Here is a 10,983-nt window from a genome sequence, read left to right as displayed (position 1 = left end):
TTGCTGTGAAAATTGTTGGATTAAAAAACAGAAAAAAGAGGCAATGCAGGATCTTTGCCGTCAGCCGCTGATGGCAAAGCCTCCTTTGCCGACAGCCGCGGACGGCAAAGGCACCTTTGCCGACAGCCGCGGACGGCAAAGAAGCCATGTGGCGGCCACCTGTACTTCCTAGGAGCTGACCCATTTGGTCAGTTTGCCTATAGAGGCGGATGGCAAAGGCTTTGCCTACAGTGGCGCACGGCAAAGAATGACCAAATTTGCCTACAGCAGCGGACGGTAAAGGGTTGTCGTGCAGTGATGTCCATTTGACGTCATTCAGCAGACGACAAAGGCCGGATAATTTTTGCCGTCAGCGGCGGACGGCAAAGGCTGCTGTTAGCCACCTGGACTAACAACGTATTTATTGCCGTCTGCTTTCTTTGCCGTCAGCTGCTGATGGAAAAGGTCCCTTTGCCTTCAGCCTCAGAAAGAAGACGACAAAGTAGCTCTTTGCCGATCCTATCTTTGTCGTAGTCTTTTGCCGTCTGCGGCAGACGGCAAAGGCCTTTGCCGTCCGCCATCCCTGCCTTTGCCGTCTGCCATGGCAGATGGCAAAGTAGCTGATTCCTATAGTGCTAGTCTAACCAATGCATAATGCGATGGCCTCCGTGGTTTCAAAATGAATGAGTACAAGAACATGTAACGTTAGAAAATAATTATATGTTAAACACACAAGTTGTTACGTGACATATGTTGAAGGAGCCGCACCTATGTTGATGTATAGCTCTAGGAGAGATAGAGTAGGTTGTTCGCATATTGTTTAAACCTCTTATCTCTTGTTCTCCAAGATATGTAATCTTCTTATATTCCTAGAGTATCTCTACCGAATGTATGCGCTGTTTACAGGGAGGTGCACCCCTGCTCCTATATAACACGTAATGCGTCCCTCACATTGAGGTAAGACGCTTTCGCCTATTCGCACATGGTAATCTGAGCCTCCTCTTCCAAACCCTAGCTGCCATCTAGTGCCAGGCCATGTCTTCCTCTCGCACCGCCCAATCCAATCTCAGTGGCCAAGTCACGGTGAAGCTCTCCCAGACGAACTACGTCCTATGGAGAACGCAAGTTACGCCGCAGCTAAGGGGAGCCGGGCTCTTCGGCTATGTTGATGGAACCATGCCGGAACCCGCCTGCCTCCTCATCACCAAGGACAAGGAAGGCAAGGAGTCGACCGAGCCCAACCCTCTCCGTCCCATCTGGGTGAGGGAGGATCAACAGGTGCTCGGCTACTTCCTCAACAACCTCTCCAACGAAGTGCTGATCACGGTGACCGCGATCACCACCGTGAACGCTCTCTAGGTGGCGCTCGCAGGCATGTTTTCTTCTCAATCTATGAGTCGTGTCAACAACATTCGCACTGCTTTGATCAATGCACAGAAGGGCAACCAATCTGTTGCCGCATACTATGCTTCTATGTGTGGCCTGGCCGATGAACTCGCCGTGGCTGGCAAGCCCATCCAGGATGATGATCTGATCTCCTACCTGCTGCATAGGCTGGACATGGATTACCAGCCCCTCATCTTTGCCCTCAACACTCGCATCATGCCAGTCTCCCTCGATGAGCTGTATGCCATGCTGAGCAACTTCGATCAGCGTGTACTGCAGTTCCACAGCACCGGTGGTGGCTTCAAATCTTCGGCAAACACGGCCACCCGCGGGCATGGCGGGTACTCATCCCGTCACCGTGGTCCTCCTCGACACAAGGGCAAGCAAGGTGGTGGCGGCTCCAGCAACTCTTGCTCCCGCAGCGGGCGCCCTAACTTCACCAGCAACAAGGGCCGCCGTGGTGGGGCGGCAGCGACAGCTCGGGATGGTCACGACCCGATGTTGTACGCTGTCAAATCTGCGGCAAGCCTAGCCACACGGCCAAGGATTGCTGGTATCACTTTGATGAAGATGAAGCTTCTTCGGATGAAGAAGACAAGGTTGCTGCCGCCGCCGACGGGTCCTATGGCGTCGATACCAACTGGTATCTTGACAGTGGTGCCACAAATCACCTCACGGCGATCTCGAGAAGGTGACCCTCCATGAGAAATACCATGGGAAGGACCAGATCCACACGGCAAGTGGTGTAGGTATGAGGATAAGTCATATAGGTCATTCTGTTATACGTACCCCTTCCCGCAAAATTCACCTTAGAAAAATTCTGCATGTTCCAAGTGCCAACAAAAATCTTCCTTCCGTTCATCGTATCACTATTGATAATCACGTGTTCATTGAATTCCATCCTTTCTTCTTTCTGATCAAGGATCGGGCCACGAAGAAAGTACTATACCGCTGTAGATGTGTTCGAGGGCTTTACCCGTTGATTCCGGAGTTTAGAAGATCAAATAAACAAGCTTGTGGTGCTATCAAACTTTCGTCCACACAATGGCATGATAGTTTAGGACATGCCTCTTTTTCTTTAGTTGAATGCTTGCTTAATAAAAATAAGCTCCCATTTGTTGGTGAGCGACATAGTGAAACTATTTGTGATTCTTGCCAAAGAGCAAAATGTGATCAATTACCTTATCCCATATCTACCAGTGTTTCTACTCAACCTTTGCAATTGATTTTTTCTGATGTTTGGGGTCCTGCCCCTACCTCGGTGGGTAGACACACATATATTTTGTTAGCTTCATTGATGACTATAGCAAATTTTCTTGGATTTATCTCCTCAAGAAAATATCCGACGTTTTTCAAGTGTTCAAAAAATTTCAAGCACTTGCGAACGCAAGTTTGATAGCAAAATTATTGCTATCCAAACCGATTGGGGGAATATGAGAAGCTCAATTCCTTCTTTCAAACACTTGCCATATCTCACCATGTGTCATGCCCCCACGCTCACCAAAAAAATGGATCCGCCAAACGCAAGCATAGGCACATAGTTGTGGTTGGTTTGGCCCTCCTTGCCGATGCTTCCATGCCCCTAAAATTTTGGGGTGAAGCATTCCTCACGGCCGTTCACATCATCAATATGCTTCCTAGTCGAGTGATCAATAATGAAACACCCACAGAACGGCTTCTCCATATCAAACCAGATTATACATCACTTTGTGTTTTTGGATGTGCCTGTTGGCCTAATCTCCGACCATAAAACTCTCGCAAACTAATGTTTCACTCAAAACAATGTGTTTTTCTTGGGTATAGCACTCAACACAAGGGGGTCAAGTGTCTAGATGTTTGTACTGGTCGGGTATACATATCTCGTGATGTTGTGTTCGACGAGACTAAATTCCCTTTTGCTGATCTACATCCAAATGCCGGTGCTTTACTTCGGAAAGAAATTCTCCTTCTTCCTCCTACCCTAACCGGCCTTGATCCAGGGGAGTATAGTTTTAATGATCCTACTATGACTAACCCTCTCACCACTTTGCATGAGTTGTATGATGATGCAGGAAGCCACGCTGAAAAACCCGGAGCTGAAAACGATGAAAAAAACTGCCCAACAGGGCCATATTTCATGTGCCAGGATCGGGGGAGCAAATCTCCCTTGGGATCGGTGCCTGCAGACCTGGCGGCAGAATCTGCCTCGGGATCGCCGCCCGCAGATCCGTCAGGCCAATCCTCCCTGGACTCCACACCTTCTGCTGCTCCCGCTGCATCCGACTGTGAGCCAGTGAGGGGACCTGCCTGCGCCACGCGGCAATCAGCAACTGGAGGAGGGCCACCCACGCGCCGTGCCCACGGGTGGGCGTTTTCTCGTCCAACCCGTCGGCTACAAGCGGCAGGATCTGTGTCGGCCGACTGACGCGGGCCCCATGTCTTACGCAAGGGGGGGAACTGGCGCAATCATTGGCACATGATAAGCCCAACCAGGCAGGATCTTCTGTGGTGCAGGCAGTTTCTTCATGTGCTACTGGTGTGCCGCGGCGCACAGAGGATCCGGTGCCTGCTCCCAATGCAGTTGCGGCTGCTGTGCCTGATCCTGAATCCTCCTCGGGATCGGCCTCTGCAGTTCAACCAGGATCTTCTGTGCCACAGCCAAACTCGTCGTGTCGCACTCGTCTTCAACAAGGGGTAATACAACCTAAAAATTATAAACACATGACAAAGTTTGGGATGGTATGTTCCACAGGTGAACCAGGCGAGCCACATACACTTGAAGAAGCGCTTAGTGATGAAAATTGGAAGAAACCAATGAAAGAAGAGTACATGGCCTTGAAACAAAACAACACGTGGCACTTGGTTCCTCCACGGCAAGGTAAAAACCTTATTGATTCCAAGTGGGTATTTAGGATAAAGAGAAAATTCGATGGAACCATTGATCACTACAAGGCAAGACTTGTAGCAAAAGGATTTAAACAACGATATGGCATTGATTATGAGGATACTTTTAGTCCAGTTGTAAAAGCTACCACTATCCGTCTTGTTTTGTCCATTGCTGTCTCCAGGGGCTGGAGTCTCAGGCCGCTAGACGTACAGAACGCGTTTTTGCATGGTGTTCTGGAAGAGGAAGTGTACATGAAACAACCTCCTGGGTTTGAAAACAAAAATGCACCTTATCATGTGTGCAAACTTGACAAAGCATTATATGGACTGAAACAGGCTCCTAGAGCATGGTACTCGCGTCTAAGTCATAAAATGCAAGCACTTGGCTTTATTCCTTCAAAGTCTGACACCTGCTTGTTCATTTACAACAAATGCAACACTCACATATTTGTTGTCACATCCCTAGCTTTACCTTGAACCAAGAAGAGTTGGATATGTTAGGTAGTGTATATTTTTTATTAATTTTATTTTGAGCTCTCAAAATATCGATATATACATATACAATCTCTACATAATGTCTCTCTCTCTATCTCTATATTATATATATATATATATAATATGTACATTATGCAGTGGACCCATAATGGGAAATCCAAGTGGCTAATTTTTTCATTAAATAAAAAGCCCTTTTAACTCAGTGGTAGAGTAATGCCATGGTAAGGCATAAGTCATCAGTTCAAATCCCATAAAGGGCTTTTTAAATTAGTGGTAGAGTAATCTCGTGCTAAGACATAAGTGTTGGTTCGAATCTGATAGAGTACTTTTCTACTAAATTGATTCACTTTTTTTCTTTGTTTTTGAAACTTTCTCTATATTTTTAGAGAATTTTATGACTTAGTGCGGGATGGATGCATTTTTGGTCTGAACACTAAATGAAGCACGGAGAATTAATCTATAACGATCAACTAAAAAAATCCTAGATGAAAACATAACAAAAAAGTTGGAAAAACTCTTTGCTTTGGATCTATTTATACTTTTCGAGTATATTGACAATTCCAAAAAACTGCTCATACTATGATTATAGTATAATCACGAGCGGTTGTATATGTCCCTATCGTCTAGTGATGCCCCTATCATCTAGTGGTTCAGGACATCTCTCTTTCAAGGAGGCAGCGGGGATTCGACTTCCCCTAGGGGTAGGGTGTATTATGAAAGGAGGTTAATCATAGATTAGCAAAAATCCTAGAATTCTTCCTGGGTCGATGCCCGAGTGGTTAATGGGGACGGACTGTAAATTCGTTGACAATGTCTACGCTGGTTCAAATCCAGCTCGACGCAAACAAAAAATCTAGGGCTTCGTGAATATGAACTAAATCCTTTTGTTTTTCTTCCATAAAATAAAATGTCTGATCTATAGAAATAAAAGATAAAGAAAAAAGGGAAAAAATTCTAATCCATATCTCTCTCATTCCTTTCTTACAAACAAAAGAGTTTTTCTTATTGAAGGCTGGATTATTATCCATTTCTAGTGATAAAAAATCACGACATACTAGTTATGTCACTCTCACTATACCCACGTATGATATGTGGGTATGTAGTATACGATTCATCTATTTCTTAGAGTACGAAAGACGAATCGAATCTTCTTATGGGTCTATTTAAGAATGGGTATGCCATACACCCCGCAGTTCAATTGGTCAGAGCACCGCCCTGTCAAGGCGGAAGCTGCGGGTTCGAGCCCTGTCAGTCCCGAACTAGGGTTCAATGAATGGAGAAATTTGTATTTCCTTTTTCCATGAAAAAAGGGGCAGGGAGCAAGATCAAATACCCACAGGGCACCCTTACTTCACTTTTTTATTTTGCATCTCTCATTAAAGAGGCAGGGAAGGCGTATAGGGATTTTTTTCACTACTCCCGATCGATAAAGATAAAGAAAGACACACATACGATATGTGGATTAGTAGAATTTAGGATATTATATTACTCTATCTTTCTTTATGATGATACCATCCTCATCTTAATTTCCTATTCCACTCTTATGGAATAGAGTACCAGTATTTTACCGGAATCCATACATAAATTGTATTCCCTTTTTATTTCAGACCTCTTTTCCCCATCTCACTTCTACTGCTTATTTGGATGTCTATGTGACCCATAGAAAGTTGGTCATATAATACATACATAATTGTATGTATAACTATAAGAAAAAGGAAGGGAAATTGTATAAGATTAAGAAAGTATAAGATTAAGAAAGCTCGTGGGTTAGAGATATAGAAAAGAAAAAGTAGAAAAGGATTTAAAAAGAGGGAATTCCTAATCCAATCAAAAAACTCATTTTGGTCTTAGTGTGGATAGAGGATCTTCCTATGTTATACTATATAACTCCCATTCGTGAAATATAACTCTCATCCATGAATTGATTTGATAGATCCGATATTCATAATATTGAATTGATTCAGTATTATCAGAATGCAAGCCCTACCCTTGAATTTACAAGATACCCCTTTTCCCTCTCCATGGGATTACATCCCAAGTTATTGTGAAAATAAAAAATAAAGAGGTTATGGAAGTCAATATTCTCGCATTTATTGCTACTTCACTATTCATTCTAGTTCCTACTTCTTTTTTACTTATTATTTATGTAAAAACAGTCAGCCAAGATAATTAATTGGAATTCCAATTAATCATTGAAGAAATTAAAAAGGGATTCAATAAAAAAATCCAAGTCTTAAATGAAAGGATCTGGTTGGAATCTTAAAGTGTGGTGGAAAGAACTACATATAGTTTTTTCTACGACACTTTAGATTCTTTCTATTATATTATCTTTGAATCTACATAGAATAGAATAGATTAGTAGATTGAAACAGTTAAGTAGTCTAATTCAATTTCTTTTTTCATTGCATCCACTTAATTTCAATCAGGTCAAAATAAAAAAATCTAAGACAATTCTTGACCAAAGAATCCATGGAAGGAAAGAAAAATAATAGTAAGAATAGACTATAGTAAAAAGTAAAAGGAAATGGAAAATGTGTGATATGCCATGAATAGTTTTGTGGAAGAAAGTCTAATTTCTTATGTATAGAACTTTTTTTAACCATTCGTCATTTCTAGTAGAAATTATGAACTGGTATAATGGCTCTTTCTTACAACTTACAATACAAGAGTTTCTTACAGGAGTTAAACAAAACTAAAGAAAAAGATTAAAGAATAACGTTTGACAAAATGATTAATTCAAAATGTTAAAGAAAAGAATTGATACAACAATTTGATTACTTACTTAATTAGTAGTATCCCTAGAGTCCACTCCTTCCCCATACTACTAGTGAAAGAGAAAATGTAAAGACTACCATTAAAGCAGCCCAAGCGAGACTTACTATATCCATCTAAATTATGTCTCCTATTTCTATGAAGGGATTATTCTACTATTGATCAATAATCATAGTGGAATCAAGCGTACAGAGTCAAAAAGGTATTCCGCCCTAAGGCCATGGATCAATCAGTTCAAGGAATTTACTCCTAACAAATTCTTATAGGAATTCTGGTAGAATTAGAGAGCATTAAAAATACGACACTATAGCCCTTTTTTCCTTAAAAAAGAAAGAGTACGGGAATGATGTCCTGAATAGAAGAAGCGGGAATAGGAAGATTTTTTATTCCTTTTGTTACTCTTTTTTTAAGCAAATGACGCCCGAATATACCATAAAATTATCGATAGATAAATATTTATTGGATACCTACCTTACCTATGTTTATTTTTGACCTAAACCCTGCAGCCTTGCTTTGTATCATTCTATGAAAGAATGAAGAGACTTTATCCATAACACAACTCCTAAATTGATTTTTGATCGACCTATTTAATCTGATTCTCGTTAGAATTAAGTAGTCCTTACTTTAGTGTATGTAGGTAACATAAGATGTACGATAAAAAAATGTATAATAATTAGTAAGTCTTGATATTCTTTCGTGGAGTCCATTCTTGAATCTTAGATTGAAAAAATGCCCCTTAGGGACCTTTCTTTGGATACCAAGATTTCTGACATCTTATCCTCGTATTTTAAAATTATCAAATCGAATCTCAATTAAGAACCAATTCAAATTCATATAATAAAAGAATAAGGAAACACTACCTCACCCCTATTGATAACCATTTTGGCCACTACCGTCAAAACAAATCCTAACCCTAGTTTGAGGATAGAACTATGGTATGGTTTCTCTAAACCCAGTATCAGCAGGCCCAGTTACTCTCTTGCCCGAACTTATGCGAAGTAAAAATTTATCGAATTCGATCAGCACTATAAAAAATACCTAAGTATTTTATTGATCAGGCGGCACCCAGATTTGAACTAGGGATAAAGGATTTGCAGTCCCCTGCCTTACCGCTTGACCATGCCGCCAAAAAATCCGATCAAAAATCTAGAAAACAGCAAGTATTCATCCACTTGGTCTAGCTTGTTTGTTGCATCATGTCTAAATTTCTTTGAAAGTTGAAATGGGGATTGTTGAAACCCTAGCACCAATTGAATTCAACTAGGTTCAATAAAACTATTTTCAACGAACCCAAATGCCCTTTAGAAAAGTTCATGATTTTGTTAAAGGTGAAAACCTCTGCCAAAAATGATGCACATATTTCTAGGCCATTTTTGGACTCTTGAATTAAATCATTATGTATTTGAATTTGGGCATTTAATTGCTATAACAATTTTAAATGCTCAAATATTTCTGAAACTAAATGTGGGTTGTTGGAAATAATTCAACAGGTCCTCACAATTTAGTTCAGGATTTTTAGATGTGGTTTAGTATTTTTACTAAATCAAAGAAAACAAAAGGCAAATAGAAAACACAAACAAAAATTAAAATAGACAGTGTTACATGTCGCTTACCTGCAGCCCACTTACCTTGGCCCAGCATTGTAGTCGGCCGGCCTAGCCCACCAGCGCCTCCCTGTCGTCTTCCTCCTCGGGACAGTAGGACAGGGGCGTGTGACCACGGCGTGCATGCACGCGCAGCGCCACCTCCTCCCTCCCTGCCTACCTGCCCCCTTCCGCGACACCGCTGCGGACACCACGACACCTCCTGGACCCTCCTCGCTCTCTCCCTCACCCTCACTTCCCCCTGGATCCCTCTCTCTTCCCCACCGAGCGGAGCTCGTCACCGCCGACGCCATTTACCGCGGCCACAGTCACCCCCTTGCTCCCCTGATGTGTCCAAGAGCCCCGGGACGTCGTCCTCGTCCTCTTCACAAATCCGAGCAGCGCGGGATGCCCAGCTTCGTCGACAACAGGCTTGTCTTCGTCCTCGACCGCCACCAATGGTCGCCGCTGATTCGCCGTCACCTGTGCGCCCCCGAGCTCGTCGATGACCCCATCTGATGCGCGGTGAGCTTCGCCGTTTTCCCCCTGCTCCCCGAGCTCGTCCCCTTCCCCTAGCCGTGCTAGGCACCGGAACCGGGAGCTCCTCGCCTCCGACCATGAAGCCGCTGAGGCTAGAACGAGCGCCGCTCGCGTCTGAGTGCTCCATCGTGCTCAGCATGTTGCCAGGAGCTCCGAACAACCAACCGCCCGTCTTGTAGTGCCCCGTAACGCCTAAAGCTTGGATGCCCGAACTCCGACAGCCGCCCGGCTCGTCGCCGCCGCTGCTACACACACCCCCAGCACACCACGTGGCCACCACCTGCACCGCACTGCCAGCAACTCATAGCCGCAAACTGCGCTCGAAACGATCCCCTATAGCGCCTTCCCGCAGCGTCTCCGTCGTCGGTTTTGGTCGCCGCCAGCGAAACTCCGGCGAGGGCCGACGTGGCTTTGCCATTAGCGCTAATCCCCGCCAGCTGGACCTCACCTAGTCACTGATAGTGGACCCCGCCACGTTAATTAACCACCGGTTTTATTACTGGTTAGCATTAGTTTAAAGTCTATGGGCCCCGGCTGTCAGGTTTGACCTGGCCCCACTAGTCAGCCTCTGTTCCTGCCTTGTCACACTGACATGCGGGACCCACACATCAGGTTTGACCTGCACTGGGTCTGTTGACCTGCTGAGGTCAGCATGGCGCAATGCTGACACAATATTCCTTTTCTGGAATTTACTTTATTTTCTAAATAATCAGGGAAATTCCAGAAAATGCCCAAAACTTCTAAAATTCATAGAAGTTCAACCGTAGCTCCAAATGAAATAAGTTATATATGAAAAATGATCAGAAAAATCCAATCTATCGATCTGTACCATTTGCATGCATGTTAGAACAACTTATGGCTGCTGTTTGAGACAAATCATATAAAGGGCATTTAAACCATCACATATGGAGTTTGAATTTGAATATTTGATTCAAACCAACTTCATTTAATCTGGTTGCTAGTTGCATTAGCTAAAACCACAGCATATTGCCATGTCACACTCATGCATCATATTGTTGCATTGCATTGATTGTGTTCTTTCTCTATTGCCGATGTTTGTCCCCCCCTCAGTAGATGTTGTTCTGACGATGAGTTCGATGACACCGATGAAGAACTATTACTATCTTCAGAAGTGTCAGGCAAGCAAAACCCCCTTGTTCATTCCGATACAATCCCACTCTCTCGCTCCTGCTCTCTTTTACTGCATTAGGACAACAACGATTCAACTGTTACATGCTGCGGTAGTTGAACCCCTTTCCTCTGCATGACCTGTCATTGCCACAGTAAATAGATGAAACCCACTAGCATGAGTAGGAGTTGTTTGAGCCCTGATGTGCCTACTCATTCATGCTTGTTTGTCATG

General features: G+C 43.5%; 1 non-coding gene and 1 pseudogene across 1 annotated transcript; one reads left to right on the top strand and one right to left on the bottom strand.

The window, feature by feature from the left end:
* Nucleotides 1-1,491: 1,491 nt before the first annotated feature.
* LOC119342432 lies at nucleotides 1,492-1,630 on the top strand (annotated as a pseudogene).
* A 6,923-nt stretch (nucleotides 1,631-8,553) lies between these two features.
* TRNAC-GCA lies at nucleotides 8,554-8,624 on the bottom strand. The gene has a single exon. It is a non-coding gene; the product is annotated as a tRNA-Cys (tRNA).
* Nucleotides 8,625-10,983: the final 2,359 nt, after the last annotated feature.

The sequence above is a fragment of the Triticum dicoccoides genome, chromosome 7B (assembly GCF_002162155.2).
Source record: "Triticum dicoccoides isolate Atlit2015 ecotype Zavitan chromosome 7B, WEW_v2.0, whole genome shotgun sequence".
Classification (NCBI taxonomy): domain Eukaryota; kingdom Viridiplantae; phylum Streptophyta; class Magnoliopsida; order Poales; family Poaceae; genus Triticum; species Triticum dicoccoides.
The sequence above is the reverse complement of the archived record's forward strand: the minus strand, read 5'-3'. Positions and strand labels throughout refer to the sequence as shown.